Raw genomic sequence first — 23,464 nt, forward strand, 5'->3', positions numbered from 1 at the left:
TAAGTTTTTAGTAGTAGGTACATTGTTTATAAATTTTGATTCAATGTTAGGTCACCCGACGCAGCAATCCTGTTTAACCTTCAATATACAGTATTTAGACACGTGTCCAGTGATGCACTGAGTCATTTATATTTAAACCCTAATGTAAACAGAAATTTCCTTAACATCACGGTTGGATACACTAGGAGAGCTTCTGTGCACTTGCTTCGCACGCAGCCTAGTTTGCACTGCGTGCAATGATGGCTGCACGGTCGCTGGAAACCGTGGCCAGTCAGCTGCTTGCAACTGTGAAGAGACGAGGTGCTGCTGTCGCACGCTGTGGTGTGAACAAACTCAACAAAATGACGATTATGCAACTACAGTCACTTGTGCAGTGTAGCTAGTGTTTTGTTTACATTTTTTTGATATTCGTTCATGAGGTTCAGATCGTTGCCTGTTGCATATCCGATGCCTTTAGGGCAACAAACTCGCCCAGAAATCGATAATTGGTTCTAGTCATTGCTCAGAAAGGCCTTTTAAAAAACAACCGAAGGTAAGTAAACTTTTTTTTTTTTAAATAGAAAAAAAGACCTGATGACCTTTATGTATTTCATTTCCCAGTAAAAAAAAAATGCTGTGTGTGGAACTTTAAAAATAGGTTTTTACACCTTAAAAATTACAACAAATTTCATGTGTTTGAAAAGAAATCCAAAGTCCATGGAAATGAATTGAACTAAATATAAATTGACGTAATAATTTATTTATTTTTTTAATGAAAGAGTAACTACCTTCTATTTAATCGAATATGCTAATGTATCCTGATGATTAATTACACAATGCAAATGCATTTGTATTGAATACGCCGCGAAACAGCGTAATAGTATCTATGTCTATACTTAGTTCATTTCGACGTATTTTAATTAGTATTTCGTAGCTGAACCATAACACACAGATAAAAACCTTGGCTTCTGTATTCGTTTAAAACTGAATGGCTAACGGCAGAGATGAAAAGGGTTTTAATCAACCTTCTTTATTTCCACAAAGTTTAGTAATTATGACTAAAAATTAACGTTTTCGCCTTGGATACGTGAGACCCAGATTGCAATACATGTGATTCGGATCCCACGTTAAGCTGTTGGTCCACACGTCGTCTCATGTAGCTTCGCTGCTGAAAAGCTAATTTATAATTCAGATCCAACCAACAATCAAATTAATGTGAGTCAAAAGTGTGTATTGTTTCTATGTAAGATTAAATGCTGTGGGGTTTATCGTTAATTTAAAATATGCGAAAGACGTTTCCAAATGTTCCGTACTAATTTGTATTACTACTGTTTCCATTGGCTTTGTAGCTGTAAATAGAAAACTATATTAGTGTAAAACATAATAATAGAGTAGGAAGGTTTCTACAAGAGTGTTAGCGTTTGTTTACATCCACGTATTCAGCGAAGAATGCTTCGTTTGCATGTTTCCATGAAAAGAAAATTACTTTTAGCTTTTTTTCCCCCCCTTCTTTCTACAAGGCTGGAATCTAATGACCGGCATTTAATCCAAGGGTAAAATATAGTTGCTAAAATAATTATTTAAAAAAATGAACAAAAACTTGTTTTTTTAAAAAAACATTTCAATACATAATTGATTTCAACAATCGTTCATATTCATATTTTTTTTTTAAAAAAAAGCCCACTTCTTTAATAATCGAAACAATAATCGAGCAGCTTTCCAAAATGTTCTCTAAGGTAATATAGAAAAAATAACCATTATGTAATGAGTTCCACTTTTGAGTAGTAAGAGAACAAATATTCGGATTTAAAATGAAATGAAATGAAATTGTGAGTTGAACGTTCCACGATTATACCTGTTAGGCTAGGAGAGATGATGATTAAAGCAAATGAATGATGATGGAAGAATTGGTGGAATAAGAAAGCGGGAGGAAACGGGAGAACCCGGAGCAAACCCACGAGCACAGTGTTCTCCACCACGAACTTACTTGACCAGGAATTGAACGGGGGACCCCACGCACCAGAGATAAGCGCTTTACCACTGAGCCACCATGATCCCCATGTACGGATTTAAATTTTTAGTTTAACGTTCCATGAATATTCACGAATGTAAAGGAAAGTAGCTAGTTATAATTGGTTTATTTCGAGTTTAGCGTCTCTTTTCAGCACCAAGGCTTATATGATACGTCGATCTACAGCTTCACGTGGGATCAGAACCACATGAGCTACCACCGGGATTCTCATGCGGAACCTTTAGAAGAATCCGAGTTAATTATTATGGAAGAATTTGTGGAATAAGAATACGAGGAAAAACCAGAGAATCTCTGGGGCGATTTTTGTTTTGTGCAAACTCACATGAGTGGGACGAACCAGAGACGTCTGGCAACTAGAAATGCACTGTACCACTGAGTCGGCGTGCACACAAGTACTATATTATTATTATTATTATTATTATTATTATTATTATTATTATTATGCTCTGGTTATGGTATGATTAGCGGGAGATGAGATGTTCCTAAGTTACAGGTTGCTTTGGGTTCGATTCCCAGACGGGACAGTTTTCGACGTTGTCCTAGTATTGCCAATTAGGAAACTGCTTAATAGAGAGATATCGAACTGCTGTGTAGAAAGCTAGGAGTACCAGCCATCATTTGGTCCTTTTATATATATATATATATAACTGTTGTAACAAATCTATCTGTATAATCTATCGAATTTTTGTTGAAATGTATTTGTAAGTGCGAGTAAGAACTTGAGATGATTAGAGTGATCTACAAGGAATATGTTTTAGGAACATTTGCTTTGTTCGATAGAGGAGAAACCTGAGAGGAGGGGGTGTCAGCATTATCGGACTGAATGATCAGTCACTTTTGACAGAAGAAAGGCTGATACCAGTAGCGCCTGAAAGGGAAATAAGCTAAATAAATGAGATAACAACTGTTCTTAGTGTGGTTTTGTGCTAGTGCAATATTAGCAGTAAAAGGTTATTTTCTTACGAGTGATTTGGCAACATCGAAAATAATATGCATAGAACTGCTTTGGATTGTTGTTTTACGACGTAAATAAAATATTTAGTGGCAGTTTCTGAAACGCCAGCCTTTCTTGTAGATAATCATGAATTGCTGTGTTTCAGTTTTTAAGTTTTCATTCAACGTTCTATCCATGTAAGGTATTCGTCGTTATTCTCTGTAAAGCAAAGATTCTGATCTCTCGCCCTAATCATCTAATCTGCCTTTTTCTTTTCATGAAATGTCAATAGAGAGAATGAAATGTTTTAATATTCCTTGCTTATGTTGTACATTAGTTTTGAGAGAGAGAGAAAAAATCAGGCTAAGATGGCAGTTTGGATATTAAAAAGTTAACGGTACCAAATACCTCATTTTTTTTAGTTCAGTGATTTATATGGAGAACTATTTTTCAGCTTTATTTAAAATGAACTGGCGTTTTAATGATTTCTTCTTCAAACCTCCTTATTTCGTGAAAAATAAAATTTTGTTGTATATAATTTTTGTACCGGTATTTATTAATCAAATTTAAGTATGAGTTGAGTTGACTTTGAGTTTAACGTCGCTTTCAGCTGCGAGGCTATATGAGACGGAACCTACTGATTAACATGTTATCCGAACAACATGAGCTCACGCCGGAAATCGAACCCGGGTCTCCCATGCCAAAGGTGCGTACGCTAACCGCTTAGCCACGAAGGAGCTCTCAAACTCAAGTAGTATTAAATTCATGTATAATGGGGATTCATTTTTCGAAAAGCAAAAGACGTTTCACTAGACTTCATTGAAGGTGATGAAATCAGTAAACTTACATTAATATTTCACTTTATTTTCCAAGAGAACAGAAAAATCTCAACAAGGGGGCGACAACGGGCTATCAACATCGTTAACGAAAAGTTTAGAAGGTGAAGGAATCTCTTTCTTTCTTTCTCTCTCTCTTTCTCTCTCTCTTGTATTATATATAATATTGATATCTTAAATTCAGATTTTGTTACCTCCATCTTTTGTCAAAACACGTTTCACCGTCACTCATATGGTAGCACTAAATCGCATATTTGAGATCCTTCGTGGCTAAGCGGTTAGCGCACGCGCCTATGGCGTGGGAGAACCGGGTTCGAATCCCGGCGGGAGCTCATGTTCGGATTCCACGTTAATCAGTAGCCTCGCTGCTGAACGGGACGTTAAACTCAAAATCAATCAATAAATCGCATATTTAAAAAAATCTTGCTACGGATAGTGAACCAGAGAAATTCTGTCAAGAAGTGCGAAATATCAAGTTTCTCTCTAGTCTTACTTTTAGGCTCCAATCTAGCGACCAAGGGCGAATCCAGTGGGGGCCATCGGGGCGATTGCCTTCACCCCAGGAGAGGAGACTTTCTTATTTTATATATAAATAAAACTCATCCTAGAGTTTGGAGCTCTTAAAAGTACCTCTAAGTAGCAATATTACAACCCACCGCCTCTCCCAGAAGTCCGCCCTGGATCCGTTCCTGCTAGCGACGGTCTTCCAATTTTAGTCCAGGAATAAAAAGGATTTATTATTATTATTATTATTATTATTATTATTATTATTATTATTATTATTATTATTATTATTATTATTATTATTATTATTATTATTATCAGAGCTTCTAAATTTTCCTTTGACCTAAGCCATTTCTGAAATCAGGCGGCACAACAACGCAAATCGAATTTGATTGATACATAGGTTGATGAAAAAAAATATTTCATTTTTACGTCCCACAATTATACCGGCTAGGCTAAAGTAGACGGTGATGATGAGAAATGAATGCAATGGTGAAATGAATAAAGTGGGAGGAAAGAGAGAATCCCGAGAAAATCCATGAACACGGTGTTTCTTCACCACAAAACCCATTCGGCGCGAGCTGGGATCGAACTAGGGACCCCAATCACCAGAGGTGAAGGCTCTGCTACTGAGGCACCGTATCCCACATAGGTTGATGTTTTTGGCCTTCAATTATAGGTAGTTACTGGTATAATGAGTACATTCCTTCCTTAATGGACGTGCACAGGCCATCCCTCAAAGATAACAACAGCATTGAAGGCATAAAAGTGAATATAACTGTATAAGTGAAAAACTGTCATCTTTGTAATCCACGGCTTTTCTGTAAGGGATATACGAGACGGTTATGATGAAAATGAATGGAATGGTGGAGTGAACAAAGTCAGACAGAACCCACGCCCATCGAGTTTGTTCCCTAAAATGCCCACTTGACACGAGCTGGGATCGAACCAGGAACCCTGCGCATTGGAGATGAGTACGCTACTAGCAAACCATCACCGCTCTGTATAACTGACCTTTTACAAAGGAGCAGTATGTGTTTTATGACCATATGTACGTCTTTTAGTTTAAGCACTGAAATGCCAATTGTCCATTGTTCGGGATGGATCAAAATGGATCAAAATGACGTGATGTTCTAAGCCAGTTCTATTGGAGGCGAGATAGTCTGGTGGGTAACGACTTAATATTATAAGGGTCTATATTGTGTGATCATCTGTGCACCAGCAACTGCGACGAGTTCAAGCCCCGATCATAGTTCGGAGCCCCGTATTTTGTTGTATAAGAGCGCAAAAGATAAAAACTCAAATTCATATTACAATTGTAATCCATCATCCAGTTACCATGTTGGGCGACATATCACATAAGACGCACCTCGTCAGTGTGTGTATTTGATTTTGAGGCAAAAAATATTTTCACTGCTTATTACATACTTTTTAACATATATACAGGGTGTTTCAGATAAAACATCCAGTGCTTATAAATCCAAAACGGCTGAGAATAAAAAGATGAAACAAAAACTGAGATAGGAAAATGTTATAGGGCACATCATATGGTGTTGTTGTGGTGACCCCCAGGGCCCTCCTTCAAGGGGGCCCAGGGGCCAACTTCAAATTTTCAAAAGGGAACATGTATTGAATCATACCTCGTTCAATAGTCCTTGAAAAACGAAACAATTTTTATAGGAAACAATTTTCGATTTGGGCAACCGTTTTCAAAATGGCAGCATAAAATCCTGTATCAGTTTGAAGTTGGCACCTGGGCCCCCTTCACGGAGTTCCCTGGGGGTCACCACAACAACACCACTTCATATGCTTTATCATCGTTAATTATCTCAGTTTTTGTTTCATCTCTCTATTCTAAGCCGTTTATGATTTAGGCCTATAAGCACTGGACGTTTTATCTGATACAGGACCCACTTTTTGCGGCCATTTTGAAAACGGTGGCCAAATCGAAAATTGTTTCCTACAATAGTTGTTTCGTTTTTCAAGTACTATCGAACAAGGTATGATTCAATAGATGTTCCCATCTGAAAATTTGAAGTTGGCCCCTGGGCCCCCTTGAAGAAGGGCACTGGGGGCCACTACAACAACGCCACGTGATGTGCCCTATGACATTTTCCTACCTCAGTTTTTGTTTCATCTTTTTATTCTCAGCCGTTTCGGAGAATAAGCACTTGACGTTTTATCTTAAACACCCTGTATATATATATATATATATATATATATATATATATATATATATATATATATATATATATATATAGGGTGTTGATAAAACGTCCATATATGTTGGGTCGATGCATAAGTTCTTGAGCTTTGTTTTGGATTGGCAACAATGCGGCGTTGTTTATCGTTATTCCGTTGTTTTACCGTAGTTTTGAGCTTGTGTGTTGTGAAACACAAATTTTCTTGATTGCGAACGTATTATTGTGTATATTTCAAACTAATATGGAATGTCAAGTTGAGAAAAGTTATCATTTCCGTCACATTTTATCCTTGAGTTTAACCGAGGATCCAGTGCAGCAGAAGCTGCGAGAAGAATTTGTGTAGTGTATGGGAATGAAGCAATTGTTGAAAGAACAGCACATAAATGGTTTTCCCGCTTTCGAGCAGGACAGTTTGACTTGTCTGATGATCCACGTTCTGAAAGACCTTCAGATTTTGACGCAAATCGGATGAATGAGTTGTTTCATGAAATCTATGCAACGTATGAAATGTATGCAATGTATTGTTACACTCCTAGAATGTTGTATTTGTATTTGAATTAACAGAACACAGAATAAAAATTAAAAAAAATAAAATAAAATATAAGAAATGCACGAACTTATGCATCGACCCAATATATGTGGAGTTACTAGTGCTTATTAACGATGAGCCAGAAATGTGTCTGGGAATGTCTATAGCGCAGTTCAGAGATCAGTATACATACTGAAACGAAAAATCCCGCGATTGTATCTAAGCTGCATTTACAGAGTCACTAAGCTGTACATAACTAGAATGTTGTACTGTACACCGTAAGGACATAAGGAAGATATCAAACAACACAGAATAATTGAGAGAACTTATTGAAATTGAAATAATAAAAATGTCGGTGCATGAGACACCTGCCAGTTTGGACTTATTCATAAAAGGAAAAAATGGATCCTATACGTCGACAAAAACGGTAATCATGTAAGAGTTAACAAATTCCATTGTTGTTTAGCATTTAATTTCATTTTTGGATCAAAAGATCCAATATATTTCAGGCAAAAATTTTCTTGTACGCCTTATAACTCGAGAACTACATATAGTGTAGCCAAACCCAAACTATCACCTAACTCAACGTATTCCGTAGAAAATACGAAAATACAATTTAGGGATAGTCAAAAATTTTGAGGCTTCTAATCCCAAAAATCCAATATATTTCATTGAATCAAAAATTTTCTTGTACGCGTTATATCTCGAGAACTACATACAGTGTAGCCAAACCCAAACTATCACCTAACTCAATATGATGTGCTTATTCCGTAGAAAATACGAAAACTCGATTTAGGGATAGTCAAAAATTTTGTGGCCACTGATCCGAAAACTAATTATTAGCCAAAATCGCAATCTTTTGAATCATTTTTTTATCATTCTTAAATTTTTGGCCAAGATCGCAATCTTTTGACCCAGTTTTTGGACCATTCCTAAAATTCGTTTTAAAGAGTTGTTTCTCATAACCACCTTTATATGTTTTATCTGTCCGTCCGTCCGGGAGATACAAAATCCCAAGAACTACTTGTTGAATCACCATCAGTTTTGGCCATTATGTAGAGTGTCAGAAGTTTGGAATTGAGTTCATTGGTGGACATGAATCATCCATTTGAATCCAAAGAAGTGGGCGATCAAAAATCGGTTCTCTGTGTATTCCTATTCGAGAAATTATGGATATCATCCTTGCTTGTTAGACTACCCGCAGCGCTGTAGAGATTCGGGTTGGAATAATGCTCAGGATACAAAATACTAATATTTCCGTGGAATACAACGCTAAAATGAAGCTAAATGTAGGGCTACTTTTTACTAGAGATGCAAGGGCTCGGAAAAAACCCGGCTTTTTTGGAAAAAAACTCGGTTTTTTCTGCTTTGCTTTTTTGCTTGGGAAATTTTGGGCTTTTTTCAAAATACTGCTTTAAATTGATAAAACAGACTTTGTATCGCTTCTCTATAACACAAAAAATCATTTAATTAGTGGTTGATGCTGATAATAATATAAAACATCGAAAATAAACTGTGAATTTCGAAAAAATATTTCAAACAATTTTTCTTCAACATTCTTTGCATTATGAATTCCACAGGATTAACCAATGTATATAATAAGAATTTTTAAACCTCCTATATACAAAAGTAAGCAGAGTTGGCAAGAACCGTGGTTGTTTTTGAAAATGCCAAAAACCCGTTTTTTGGGGGATGTTTAAACTAGGCTTTTTTGGTTTAAACCAGGCTTTTTTGACTTAGATTTTTTGCTTTATGTATTTATATTACATATTCACAGAAATAAGTTTGTTTCGCCTTGATGTTATTATGCAACAGCGGGGTTATGCCGGAAGAACTCCCATAAGCTTAAAGAAGTGCGGTCAGTAAATTTCTTAAGTTGAGAATCTCCCGCCCTAGCCATTGGGAAAATCCCGTCATTACTTGAAATGTAAGACAATAACGGGAAAATCCTGTTATTGCTTTGCATGTAAAATTTAAAGGTCAACGTACCATAATCAGTACGCTAAAACTGAGGTATTAAATTACAAATTTAGTACCGGTACGTAGATATAATTGAAAGTCCAATCCAAGCTAATGTTGGAAGCTACGTAGGCAATCGATAAATTTTGCCAATTTCTATCAATATATTTAAGCAATATTGGCTTCTTTATAAAACAACACGCATTTAGGCATGCAGGAATATACAATTTGGTTTGTTTCGTATATTTAGGCTTAACATCCTTACGAAATACCGAGGTTATCAAGGAGAAGACTTTCGCTTAAACTGACATCCGAACCGCTACTTGGGTTACGCATGAAAGAAGGTTTGTGGGTCGACCGAGAATTGAACATGGGACACCTTGATTAAAAGGTGAAAGGGAAATAAAACTATTGCAGGTGGTTTGATATCTGGAAACGTCACCATGAAGTTCACACGATTCGTATTTTTCATTCTTTTTTATTTTTGTGGTTTAAACCAGTTATTAAAAAAAAAAGTTGATGTAAACCAACCAACCCTAAAAGTAAACACTTCTTTGTAAAGAACACAAATAACTAGCAAAATAGTATGTAGTATTTTTACTTCAAAATATTCCATACCCTCTTTTTGAAACAAAATAAAATTAAAATAAAACATAAGAGAAATACTTAGATTTATATGATACACTTAAAGGCTGCACATCTAGAGCTTTTGGTTCTGTATATTCTTGAAATTCTACAGTTAAGTTTTATAGAACCACCATCACAGTTTACCCAATCCTCAAGGTTTCTGAATTTTTAACAAGAGGGATTCAACATATCATTACGGAACTCCCCCCTCCCGCCCAAAAAAAAAAGACTACGGAATATATTTAAGTTAAGCTAAATACAACTGCACAACAAACATGACTGAGTGATTAGTTTTTGAGCTTCTATCGGGAAGTCCGGGATTCAACCAGCATTCGACCATTCTGACAAAGCTTTTCTTTGTTCCATCTGTGAATGTAGAAACAGTGCGTATACTGTGAGTTGGCCGACTTCCTTTCTTATTGTTTTTAAATAGTTATTATTACTAATTACCAGCAGTGACGGTTTTGCGAAGGTTAGGGGGGCGGTCTTTCGGACTGAAGCCCGTTCCCCAAAGTTACGGAATGTCTGCAACAAACGAAATATCTATTATTTATGCCTTTACTCATAAACTTTAAGCTCCCGTCAAATAAAAATTACGAATGTTTAAAAAAACTAAACATTAGTAAGAAACCCTTCCCAAAATACTTTTCTAAATCCGCCACTGATTCTCAGTATAAAATGATTTTTAAAGTTGTATCCGGAAGATTATTGCTAAACATATAAACGAAACGAAATATTAGTTATGCCTGTACTCATAAACTTCAAGCACTTCCCAAATAAAATTAGGACTTTTTTAGGAAACGAAACAATCAGAAAAACCCCTCCTAAAGTACTTTTCTAAATCCGCTACTGATTATTTGTATAAATTGGTATTCAAGGTTGTGTCCGGAAAATTATTGCTAAATCACTTCACAGCTACAGTATAACAGATATGTGGAAGTACGGTTTGACGGATATATTGAAAAACGTACGCTTTGACGGATAAATAGGAAAACGGGCAAGTTTAGCTTTTGCGCTAGAAGCTAGAGTACTAAAAGCTCTTAGAAATGAAACACGGATGACAAACTAAAGAAGAAAAAAAAATGTCGATAACTCAAAAGTTAAAATAAAGTTAAATAGCCTCTAAAATTACCCTCAAATACTACATTCTTCATGTTAGCTTTAATTCGTAAAACATGTGCTCCATCCATCTTGATGGTGAATTTCAGAGCGAAATATCACATTCAGGTCATGAAATTCTTATCTAACTATAGAATATACTATAAGAAAGCTATTTAGATAGAAAAATCATGAAGTTGAAAAAAGCCAAAATTTCCAAAATTCTCGTTTTTTTCCCAAAAAAGCCGGCTTTTTATGTGAAAAAAACCATCGATTCAAAAAAGCCGGCTTTTTTGCATCTCTACTTTTTACTCGACAGATGTAAAGACTTAAATATTTTCTATCTTCAAATGCTCATTCATTTTCGTAAAGCTTTTGAGTGAGGAATGGAGGGTGGAGGAAATGCGAAAATTCAAACTTCAATTTTTACATTGTGTACACTGACAAACCAAACTCCTTCACGTGGTGTACACTGTGACAGTTTCCAATAATAGCGTAAGTAATTCTTCTGAAGTTTTGGAAGAAACTCCCTGTTTAAAATGCGGATCAAGTAAACACCTCTAAACACTTTTTAGACTTCAAGCTATGCTATGCATCAATATGGAAAACATAGAACGATATTGGATCAACTGCTGACGACAAGTACCTGAGCAAAAACGGCAAGAGATAATAGATGTTCTTTCCCTATAAGTTCAGCGCTCAGACATAGTTTCTATCTGCACGGTTATCCCGCTATTGAAACCGGAAGTAGTAGAGCTTAAGGTTTCCAATATTGGATTCGTATAGTTTGGAAATCTATTGCAACTTTACAATGTGAAACGAACTTATTTTAATTAAAGACTCAGTTCGGATTTAATTGTCTTTTTCATATTTTTGTTTTTAAATGTGTTTTTTTTTTAAACAATAGCAATGGAACAGAAGTAATATTAAGGTGATTGTAAGACTTGAGTTGTGCCGAATAGATGGCAGCACGTTTCCCCTATCTTCTTTCCATGTATTTTGTAGGGAGCGGTGATATTCTTAATAATTCAGTGAAATTCATGAAGTGAATAATTACAGTTTCTCCAAAGACAAGTTTAACAAATATAATCAGAGAATAATTTGCGCACTTTCTAATCATTCGTATTTTATTTTGTTCATTGTTGAGCGCGCTTAATTTTAGTACTCTTGAGAAAAATGCTCTCAATAATGAGGCTTTCAAGACTGAAAGAAACAAGATTTAAAAAAAAAAATATCTACACTGTACAGATTATTCCCTTATTATTGATTCAACTTGTCTTTGAACAAAATTTCTATATTCATCTCTTGCACTTGATTGAATTTTTGCGAATATTGTTGCTATTTACATAAGATATTGGAAACATAGGGAGCATGTCTTGCCATCTATTGGCGATTAGCGCTCTTTTAAAGTCACCTTAGTGATTTTAAAAATTGATTATCTTTTAACGTATTTTTTAAAAATATTTTTATTAGTTTAACGTCCTACGTTTACACCCTTCAGGCTAAAGGAATCTTTCAGTTTAACGCCCATTTAAGCTCATGGAGACGGGTGATTAAGGCAAATGAATGATGATGGTAAAATTGGTGGAATGGTGATGAGGGAGGAAACGGGAGTACTCCGAGAAAATCCACGTACACGATGTTATCCACTACAAACTTACTTAGTCAGGAATCGAACCAGAGATTCTACGCAGCAGAGGTAAGAGTTCTACCACTGAGCCACCAGGTTCCCTTAGGTTAAAAGAGACTGATGATGAATGAAAGAATAATTGTGAAATTAAATTTTTGTGCTGGAATCGAACCAGGAACCATGTGCACATGCACTAGACACTAGACTAGCGGGGAGGGTATTTGAAAAAAAAAGAGAGAGAGATAAATCTTTGTTGTAAAATTTTTGCAGTATCGTGAGCGCACAGTAGTAGACGACGATACAAATCAAGTGTATTGATTGCATAAGAGCAGTGCGTGATCACAATATCAGTCTACGAGAAATTCACGCAATGCTCTCGAGAAGGCAATGCACCGACCGAGGAATTAACAGTGTAATCCACCTAACGTAGCATGTTCGTCTCACTGCAGGGTATGCGGAAACTTTCAAAGCTTACAAAAAGCACATTGCATTGATTTTGATATCTGTCTCTAATGAGGATTTCGCAATGCTTTCTTAACTTGTTATGCATTATATATACACACAACTGATAAACACTTTCGGTAGCACAGAAAAATATTATTATGTATTACGTGTCCAATTTATTTATGCAGACAACTAGATTGCAAGTAAATTTTCGTTGTTTACAAATAAAGTGAAATGTTTCAATTTAACGTCACACGATTATGCCTGTTAGTCTATGGGAGATGATGACTAAGATAAGTTAATGATGATGGAAGAATTGGTAGAATGAGAAACTGGGAGGAAACGGGAGAACCCCGAGAAAACTCAGACACGATGTTGTCCACAAGAAACTTACCTGACCGGGGATCGAACCACGGACTCAACGCATTAGAGATAAGTGCTCTACCACTGATCCCTCGTAACTCCGTCGAAGGATATATTGCAGTGTTGTCAGAGGTACTGCTTTTACTTGAAATTTTCTAGATGTGGATAATTAAAAAAAAAATCAAAAAGGATAAGTTGAATCTAATTCAATTTTTGTGAGAGCAAGCGTGTGTCTATATTTTAAGTAGCTTTGCGTTGAATATGTAAAACTATTTTAACATTGAATCAAATATTAGACCTTGCAAATGGTTGCTATCCACTGACACGACACTAGCTTTTATTTCTTGGTAGGGATGCGCACGAGACGAGTCGAGACAGAATTTTCATGGCAAAATTCGAGTCGAAACACAGCTCCTCCAATAGTAAAGAATACATTTTTCGAGTCGAGACATCACTTTTACAGCACATTTTCGAGACGAGAAAGCCTCAAATCTTGTCTCGTGCGCATCCCTATTTCTTGGGGCGAACGGGAGCAAACGATGAGGCAGAGAAATGTTTGGTGTTACCTATTTTTTTTATACCGAAAATGTTTTATGTCACTTAACATGCATTAAAATAGAACTTGTCAAGGGAAGGGGACAGGAGCAAGCACCGGGGTTCCCTCGTCCCATGCCTTCTCTCTGGCGTCGTCATTGCTACTAACTCAATTACCCTTAACACTATACTGCAAGGATAAAAATGAAAGTGGTTATTAGAGTAGCCCACATTAAGCTTTATTTTTTGTTTAATTATGCTTTATTTTTCCCAATTTTGCTTTATTGTAAATTTCAATCATTGTTTTACATTAATCGTGTATAATGTATAATATTCAGGGGTGCCCACAAGGGGGGGCTATGACGCAAACTGCGTCATTGAAATATTTGGGGGGTTTAAAAATCTATATAAATATGTTTGATGGGGGGGGGTAAAATTAATCGAAAAGAAGATTTTTTCATGGAAGAACACCTACGGATAGACAATTGGGGGGGGGGGGTGCGTCATGGACATAAGGGGGGTGGGCACCACTGTAATATTTACTATATATTAAAAATTCTAAATATCTTGATCTATTTATTAATATTTTATGCAACCAGTTTCTTTCAAATTTAATGAACTTACGTAATTCACTGTAAAGAGATATGCTTTACTCGAGTCAGCTTTTTATCACTTGTGTGCGCCTTTTTTTAGAGGTGAATATATACAGAAAGGGAAAGTTAAAGAAGCCACCAAAAAGTACAGAAAGTGCTCAAGTCCAAGAGGTACACATAATAATATAGCGTGGAGTTCTTGTGCACTTTTTGTACATTTCGAATCATCATACATACAATTCTTGTACACCTGATTTTTGTACCGGAGAAAGTAACTCACTTGGCGTGGGAGAACCGGGTTCGATTCCCGGCGGAGCACATGTGGTTCGGATTCCATGTTAATAAGTAGGTCCACGTCTCATAGCGTCGCTGCTGAAAGGGACGCTAAACTAAAATCAAGGTGCACGTGCACCTCCCTCCTTTGTTGTAAATATACACTATCTAAAATGAGAAGCTAACAATAAAAATAGCAACACATTCCGAAACTTTCTGCCATTATGTTTCCGTTTGGGGCTTAAAGGAAAGCAGAGCTTTGCAAAGGCAATACTTTAAGTTGATTTTCTGAAGGTTGAAGGCAGTGGCGTAGCAGCTGCCCCCGCAACCCCCGCAGTGCGGGGGGGCCCGACGTATAGAAGGCCCCAAAGTCTTGCGATGAATAAAGATTTAAAGAAGTAGAACTTCAATCTTACTTCTATCGGCTTTACAACTAGGGCCCCTTCTCTATACTTTGCGGGAGGGCCCCGCAAAGGTGTGCTACGCCACTGGTTGAAGGAAAAGGTTCACCAAGCAAAATAATATAACATTTATCAAGTACGGAATAAAACAGTAGACAGGAGAAGGACAGTTTCCTGCATTCCACGTGCGACCCTCTTTAAAATACTTTCCTCCATTCTGTGCATCAATGTTGTCAGGGGTAAAGAATATTGTCAAATGTAACTTTCACGTGTCTCAGTATGATTGGTTATTTTCGTTTCACTTTGACGCTGCAATTTAGGGAAGGGGGAGATATTTGAAAATGATCGAAAATGACCTATATTAGTATCGATTACATAATTTTCGGGGTTGCTGAGACGAACAGTGACACTTCTGAAAATAACTACCGTGTTTCTTCGAAAATAAGACCAATTATTTGCCCAAAAGATATAATGGAGTTTATATCTATTTACACAATACAAATATCTGTATACATTTAATGTACGTAAAGTAACCCGTTTCGAGTCCTGCAACTACTGGGACATATTTTGGGGGTAAAGGGTTATTCTTGGACTAGGACTTATAGAAATATTACAAGCAATCTAATATTCTATGCTAGAAATATTCCCTGGTTAGGTCCTATTTTCAGAGGAACGCGGTAGTAATACAGAAAGCCATTCGTATCTCCCCTTCCAAGACTCTCTTCAGCCAATATCACATAGACACAACAACAGCTACTCTACAAAACAAATCCAGTAACTCATTAGTATTAAAAAAGAGATAACTTGAAAGGAAAAAATATAAATAAAAAATGATTGAGAGTAGGTGGATGTTGTGAAATGAATGAATAAGTAGATATGTTGCAATATAGGTTTACAATTCCTGATAGTTACGGAAGGCGGAAAGTGTTTAAGTAGTAGTAACAATGCAAAATATTGAGGTGATGTATTCTGTGTTTGATAATATCGACGGTGTGTTACATAGATTTAGTGTACACGAGACACGTGACATGTTAAGAGACACGACTTATATTGTAATGTAGTAATATTCATTTAAAAATATGTTTTGACTATAGTAGCAAGGAGCTATGTTGTCTTACGTCAGTGCTGGTCGTTCGTGCAGTATCAAAGGCATGCGTGCTCCCTGCTTCCGAGTGTTATTTCACTATTTAAAAAATATGGACACTCAAGTTATCTTCTCTATTTCCATAGTTATTGATTTAAGTTTACTATTCACTTTGAAACATAATGAACAGTTACTGCTCAACGTAAAACTTTTACGAAACTTCTACTTCGATCTGATTAAACACTATGCAACTGAAATAAAAGATATAGCGTATATGTATTTTAATAATTCCGTATATTCCATATTATTTACAGAAATGAAAAACAAAAGCACTATCACATTCTCCACGCACATTTATAATGAAATTAGGCAGCAATACATTATACTTATATACGAGAATGAAAAACAGACTCGGAAATTTTAATAATTCATTCATGAAACTAACTAGACTTCAGTTGTATACACTACAACCATGCCCATCTTTTTTTTTTTTATTATTTCCTCGAAGCATGTTTGCGTTTTCTTCTTCTTTTCATTCTCCGTTTCCTTTTCCTCTTCTGTCACTTGCCAACAACGGATTACCAAAAAAATAAAAGAAAGAAAAAAATAAAACAAAATAAAAGAGACGCTGCTAAGTGGAGAAATGTGTAATTATTATAGAAATAGATTGCTGTTGCTCAGGCCCGTAGCCATGGAGGGGCTAGAGGGGGCACTGCGCCCTCTAAATTATTTTTTGACCCCTCTAAAAATAGGCTGAAGAAAATTTTCAAGCTGACACAAAGCCAGTGAAATTCTTGCTACTATATTTACCAAATTAAATTCAACTTTGCGAATTCTACTCATTTTTGTGTAAAATTATATGTTTCTTGCTAGATGCACGAAACATCTTCAACTGCCTTTACCCATTTCGAAAATTTCAAACGGTGGCATGTTACTGCAACCACGACAAGCATTCAAGAATACCAGGTGCACTTCCAAACAACAGTATCATAATCCACAACGTTAGTTGTGAATATAAATAATAATGTCTCGCCTATTTCGAAAGGTAGAAAATTGAGTGCTAACATTCAATAAAACATATACTTCTATTTTGTATTGATATAGTCTAAAGTTCCTGTAATATAATTTTGTTCTAATGTTTAAAAAATAAATACATCAATTTTAATTAATATGAAACAAAGCACCTCGCAAAGAGCTCGTATTAAGCACACAAAAATGAAACAAAAAATTACGTTCGATTATACATGTATAATAATATTCTCTTTTAAGTTTTTCTATTAATAAATGCAAGTGCTTTGGTCTCAGTATTTTTATCTCATCATTCTCAGGAGTTAATACAAACAAAAAGCTGCAGTAAAGGCTTGCGAGAAATCAGGGGCGGATCCAGAGGGGGGCGATCGGGGCGATCGCCCCCCCCCCACAAGAGGAAACTTTCTTATTTTATATATAAATAAACCCATCCATAACAAGTTTGGAGCTCTTAAAAGTAGCAGTATTACCGCCGACCGCCCCCCCCAGAAGTCCGTCCTGGATCCGCCCCTGCGAGAAATTAATAATTTGTAAAACAATACTACAAAATAGCCCTTACTGCTGGTCTAGTGAATAGAGCGCGTGAGTTTGAATGTGATCTCGGGGTTTGATACCCGTGGAATTCTTGAAATCGAGAGCAATGTGGTGGTTCGTATTCCACTTTAAACTGCAAGCTTCGCGTATTTTATAGCCTCGGTGCTGAAAAAATAGATGCTAAATTTTAACAAACAAACAAACAAGTTGGCCTTCTACAAAATGAGAATATGAAAGAAAATAGTATTTTTTTATTTAGATAGAAACATAATAAATCAATTTTAATGAGCATATAATTATGCCATTATACAATAAAAGTTAATCGGAGTGTTTTGTTGTGACAAAAAAATCCATGTTAAAATATTCTGTTTATAATATTTTATTTTCTGCAAATGGAACAATCCTGATTAATGGGACATGTGCTCATTCTATCATTCAGTTAATCAACTTTTGTTTAGTGTAAATGCGACGTATAATGACGTTCCTCATCTACATTTACCATAGCACTATATTGCCCCAAACATCTTAATTGTATAGCATCACTTAAAAAAAAAATCTTTGTATGTTAATAATGTTCTTAATCTTGAATTTGTGTACTGTAATATTGTCAATACAGGATATTATATATAAAAGAAACTATAGCTATTAAAGATTCTGTAAATAATAAATAAATATACAATTTTATTGTGTTCTTTCATGTCTTTGTCATTGCCCCCTCAGTATTCACTTCTTCCCCCCCCCCCCAAGAAATCGGGCTGGCTATGGGCCTGCTGTTGCTTGTTATCAAGCGACTGAAATCATTTGTCGCCAATACAAGAATATATTAGCAATGCACGTACGAGGGTCATGCCGAAATTTTTTAGTTACTAATAGTGTTTCCACACTGAAACGTATCACGTTTAAAAGCGTATGCCCTCGAGTAATGAAAGATATAACTGCAAGGCTGCAAGTCTGTTTGTTTGCAAATTAGAGGGCTGTAAGTGTAGGTTCATTTGAGCCTGTCAGTGGGAACACTGGAGCTCTAGGAACGTGATTTTCGTGCTATGACATTTTACGATTTTAAGTACGGTTTAACGTAAGATTAGCGCCACTGTTGTTTAGAAAAGTATTTAGATGACTCTGCCCTTTCGTGAGCAGCAGTTTTCAGTTGGTTTCCGGAATTGCAACGCGGCCGCAGTTATGAATGAAAATGTCGCAGGAGTAAGAAATCTTGTGAAACATGATTACCATATAATATATGAGGATATTCAGTCGACCTTGAGGATTGTCATAGTGATTTTCCATCTTAAGTTGCAACACACTGCTAGAGACTCCCTGTAATTCTTACACTCAGCGAACTTCACATCTCCAGACAGCAGTTCCTGTTAACCGGTGTCAACTCATGTGGTGGTACCCATGTGTCCAACGTTTTCACCTTACCGATTGTACAGAGAAGCCAAACAACTGGTATGGTGTATGCGTAACTCGTCTACAATGGCAGGAACATTTTTCAGAGGGTTTGCTCCCACGATGTTCGTGAGGACATCATCAGTACATAATATTAGTCGGTGCCTACGGGCTTATTTGCAATGCTATGTGATCGGTACGAAATTTGAGAGAGCAATGGCGAATGGTGCGAGTGGTGCGTTCATTATTCACTCCTAATGTAAATGCATAGTTAATGCATTTTGTAATGTCTTTTTGCTACTTGCTGTGCAGAATGTCCCAGTTTCAGTTCGTAAAGAAAAATTGCTCGCTATTTTTTGTTCCTTTGGTGCATTTTATACGTTCCTGTTCAATAATACGCTACTTCCTGTCTGGGTACCCTAGCCTCTTTGTTGAATGTGTACAGACTTTGTGACGTTAGACGTGGCGACGTTTGCGTTACGCTGCCATATGACAAGTTTGTCAGATTCTTCTCCTAAGTATATTCAAGAAATGAGTTCCATGATTCTATAGAAGAATTTGGAAAATATATGTCCGTATGTAGATGCAAGTTTGCGTTTGTTTCAGTGCGGGCCCGTATCCACGTGGTCTGGGGGGCCGGACCACCATAATTTTTGCTGCCCCCCCCTAAAATTTTCACTCTAGGCTTGCAAATGAACTATAATATGTAATGAACTATAATATGGTTGGATCGACCTCCCTAAATTCAGCCGGGCCCCCTACATTTTTGGGTTGGCTACCGGCCTGTTTCAGTGCACTTCTAAATCCAGCGGTTCAGCAGAGTTCACTTTCGCCATTACGACAAACCAAAATGGTTTCATATCACCGGTGCCGAGATTTCCAAATTCCTTTGGGGTCACTAATGTTATTATCGTGACCACTTTATCTCTGTGTGTATGTACGCGCAGTACACAACAATTTTCAGGGATTTCGTGACAACCTTCTAGCTAAAATGAAGGAACTACTTTGCGGGAAACACTACGAATACGATATAAGAGAAGCCATCATTCGTACTATATGCCCCTGCGGGACATCAACAAAGATTAACGCACTGACGGTGTACGATGTCTTCCACACGTGTGGCAGAAGGTGATAGAGATAGGAAGCGATTGCAGTGAAGAAATGTAACAGGTGTTCTGTATGTGAAATTAGATGGGAATTATAGCAATATATATTGTAGTAACTTTTTCGCTAGGATGCATCATTTTCGAAATATAAGCAAAAAATAATTAACCTTCTTCGTGACTCCTGCATCCCACCCATCTCGTAGGTCTGGAGACTTTTTAGTATGGTGACCTCCTAACTACACCAAAAAGAGCCCTTAAGTCAAAATGTCTCTTCCCGACTATGTTCTCTACTCCATCTTTCCTAATTGGACCATAATATATTCGACACCTGCGGCCTAGAGAAAGCACAAAGAAAATTTCTTCAGTAATGACCTCATATTGGGTAGCAATTAAATCAAACTTAGTTTTATTAACTGAAACTGAAATTTATATATATATTTCCACAGTTCCGTGTATCCACACATGTGTTGCAAACCCCTGTCATCGCGTATCATTCGTAGTATAGGGCAGTGGATTAAAGCGTCAACAACACCAGTTTGTAGTTAAGTGAACATGGCGCAATTTGTGCCTGATAAAGTGTTTTTGCGGGGTGTCCTGCTGCATTACTTTAACATGCAGAAAAGTGCGACTGAAAGTCATCGTATTTTGGTGGAAGTGTATGGTGACCATGCTCTAGCTGAGCGAACGTGTCAGAAGTGGTTTGCACGGTTTAGAAGTGGTGATTTCGGCTTGGCAGACCAAGAGCGAGCTGGACAGCCAAAAAAATTTCAAGACGAAGAATTGACAGCATTGCTCGAGCAGGATTCGTGTCAAACGCAGGAACAACTTGCAGCAGCATTAGGCGTTGATCAAACAACAGTCTCCAAACACTTGAAAGCCATGGGAATGATTCAAAAGATGTCACATTGGGTTCCACATGAATTGAAGGACAGAGACGTTGAAAGACGAAAAACCATTTGCGAATTGCTGCTTCAACGACAGAGCAGAAAGGGGTTTCTGCATCGAATTATTACGGGTGATGAGAAGTGGATCCATTACGAGAACCCTAAACGAAAAATGGCCTGGGTGAAACCAGGTGAACCAGGTCCATCACAACCAAAACGAGATATTCACTGTGCAAAGGTTATGCTGTGCATATGGTGGGATATGAAAGGTGTGGTGTACTATGAGCTGCTGCAACCGGGTGAAACTATGAATGGAGAACATTATCGACGACAATTAATGCGTTTGAAGCAAGCTCTGGCCAGAACACGACCAGAATGGGAGAACAGACATGATAAACTTATTGTTCAACATGATAACGCTCGCCCACATGTCGCAAAACCGGTCAAAACCTATTTAGAAAATGTCGGATGGGAAGTTTTACCCCACCCGCCGTATTCACAAGACGTTGCTCCTTCGGACTACTACTTGTTCGATTGCATGAACAACGATTTGATTGGACAGCGGTTTACTTCTTCAGAAGATATCGAAACATGGGTCTCTGACTGGATCGCTTCCAAGGATGAGGACTTCTTTCGCCACGGAATCCGTACATTGCCTGACAGATGGGCGAAAGTGGTGGCTAGCGATGGATAATATTTTTCTTAAGGTATTTATGTATTTTGTGTTTGTACTACAGCTTAAATGTGTACGTACCAACCGCACGAATTAATTCCTAGACCAAATATATATATATATATATATATATATATATATATATATATATATAATTTCTTTCCATTTCCACTTAAAATTATTCACTCCACTGTCTCCAACTTCCTAAACATGTGATTAAGGAGGGGGTTCATTTTTAAGAAGGATGTGGCAAAAATGTTAAATGTGGCCCTGCTGACAGGTCACTTGCCGCAAACTTGAGAGGTTAGCATGCACCGCGGTCCTAAGCTATCCCCTTTGTCTGTGGCGTAGAAATCTTCTGATTTAATGCCGTTCATCTATTGAAGAATCTTTCACCCTTCCTTCTTTTCTCTTCAGTGTTGGTAGCTAAAGCCGGTTATAGATTATCAAATATTCCATCATACTGTGTCTTGTATCAAATGTTTCTTCAAAGTGGAATTTGACCATGTACGATACCAAGACATATGCAGTTTTCGGGTAGCTTACAACATTTGTTACAACCGTTCTAAAACAAACTTGTTTTATTTCTATCCAATTGCATCAAATGAAAATCACTGCCCCGTGTAGTATAGCGTAGGCGTGGACACAGGAAGCAGTTGAAATTCTTATTAATGCAAACAAGAGCATCCTGTTTTGTATAACCATACAACTACAGGATATGAGATCTAACTACCGAAGATGGCCTCCAAAATTGGTGCAGATTAAAGATAATCTGTCAAATTAATAACCTTTTTTCTTTTTCTTTCTTTTTCTTTTCTTTTGGCTTTATATGATTCATTAAGACGTTCTGGACTCCCTACTCTGGCTCATGCCCAAGTAATTGCTGATAATATGCGTGCAAACTAGCGTGTCCTGAAAATGATTACATGCTAATCTGTTTCCTTCTATCTTTCTATATGCAATTATTTCCTTGCGAAATTTACTCGTAATAACTTTTAAAAATTGCTTCTTAGGATAGAAGTTGCAATCATGGATGCAGATTCACTTTAAAAGGACTTCTCCTTAAAATACGAATCGAACGTGTGGTATATATATATATATATATATATCTATATATATATATATATATATATATATATATATATATATATATATATATATATACAGTGGCGGATCCAAGGGGAGGGCTATAAGGGCTATAGCCCTCCCCTTGACGCTCAGGTATACACGGGATAAAATGGGTTTCAATCCTACTTTACACTGGATAAAACGGCAAAATATTGTTTAGCCCCTCCCTTGATCATATCCTGGATCCGCCTCTATGTATATATATATAATCTAAACAAAAAATAAACCAACTTGTGCTATGTGCTCACTAGAAGCGAGAGTATTGTTTAACCGCGTCAGGGCAGGAGCGCAGCAGGGAGCCCAGGCGGAGGTGTGTCCGCAGAGTGCAGGAGTGTCAGCGAGGGAGGGCATATGCACAAACGACGATAGTGTGAAAACAGTTGATAGCGCATAAAATCTCATAGGTTAGAGCACTTGTAATGGTTTCGCACTTTGTAACGTTACATTTCTCGTGAAAAATTCCCCCGACAGTAGAGTTTAATGTCCTTTCAAATGCTTTCATTCACTTTAATCATAAAATTTCATTTTTATGATGGAATATTCTTAATCAGTACCGCAAATTTACAAAATGTACGAGAAAGTTGACAAAATTAGACAAAATTTAAGCATCAGAGTAAAAAATACGATATAGATCCATATGAATTAAGTGAACAATAGAGAAAGCATGAAAATAACGAGTAGGCCTACTGGAAATGGCAAT

The 23,464-nt window shown here is 36.8% G+C and overlaps 1 protein-coding gene across 1 annotated transcript in view; it reads left to right on the plus strand.

Annotated features, from left to right (window-relative positions):
• The first annotated feature begins 217 nt into the window (after nucleotides 1–217).
• LOC145688466 (uncharacterized) overlaps nucleotides 218–23,464 on the plus strand; it is a 76,250-nt gene continuing 53,003 nt past the window's right edge. Inside the window, exon 1 of the mRNA XM_081762735.1 lies at nucleotides 218–532. The gene's annotated coding sequence lies outside the window, so the exon portion shown is untranslated. The remainder of the gene's footprint in view (nucleotides 533–23,464) is intronic.

This window comes from Thermobia domestica, chromosome 1 (genome assembly GCF_964235325.1).
Source record: "Thermobia domestica chromosome 1, izTheDome1.hap1.1, whole genome shotgun sequence".
Taxonomy (NCBI): Eukaryota; Metazoa; Arthropoda; class Insecta; order Zygentoma; family Lepismatidae; genus Thermobia; species Thermobia domestica.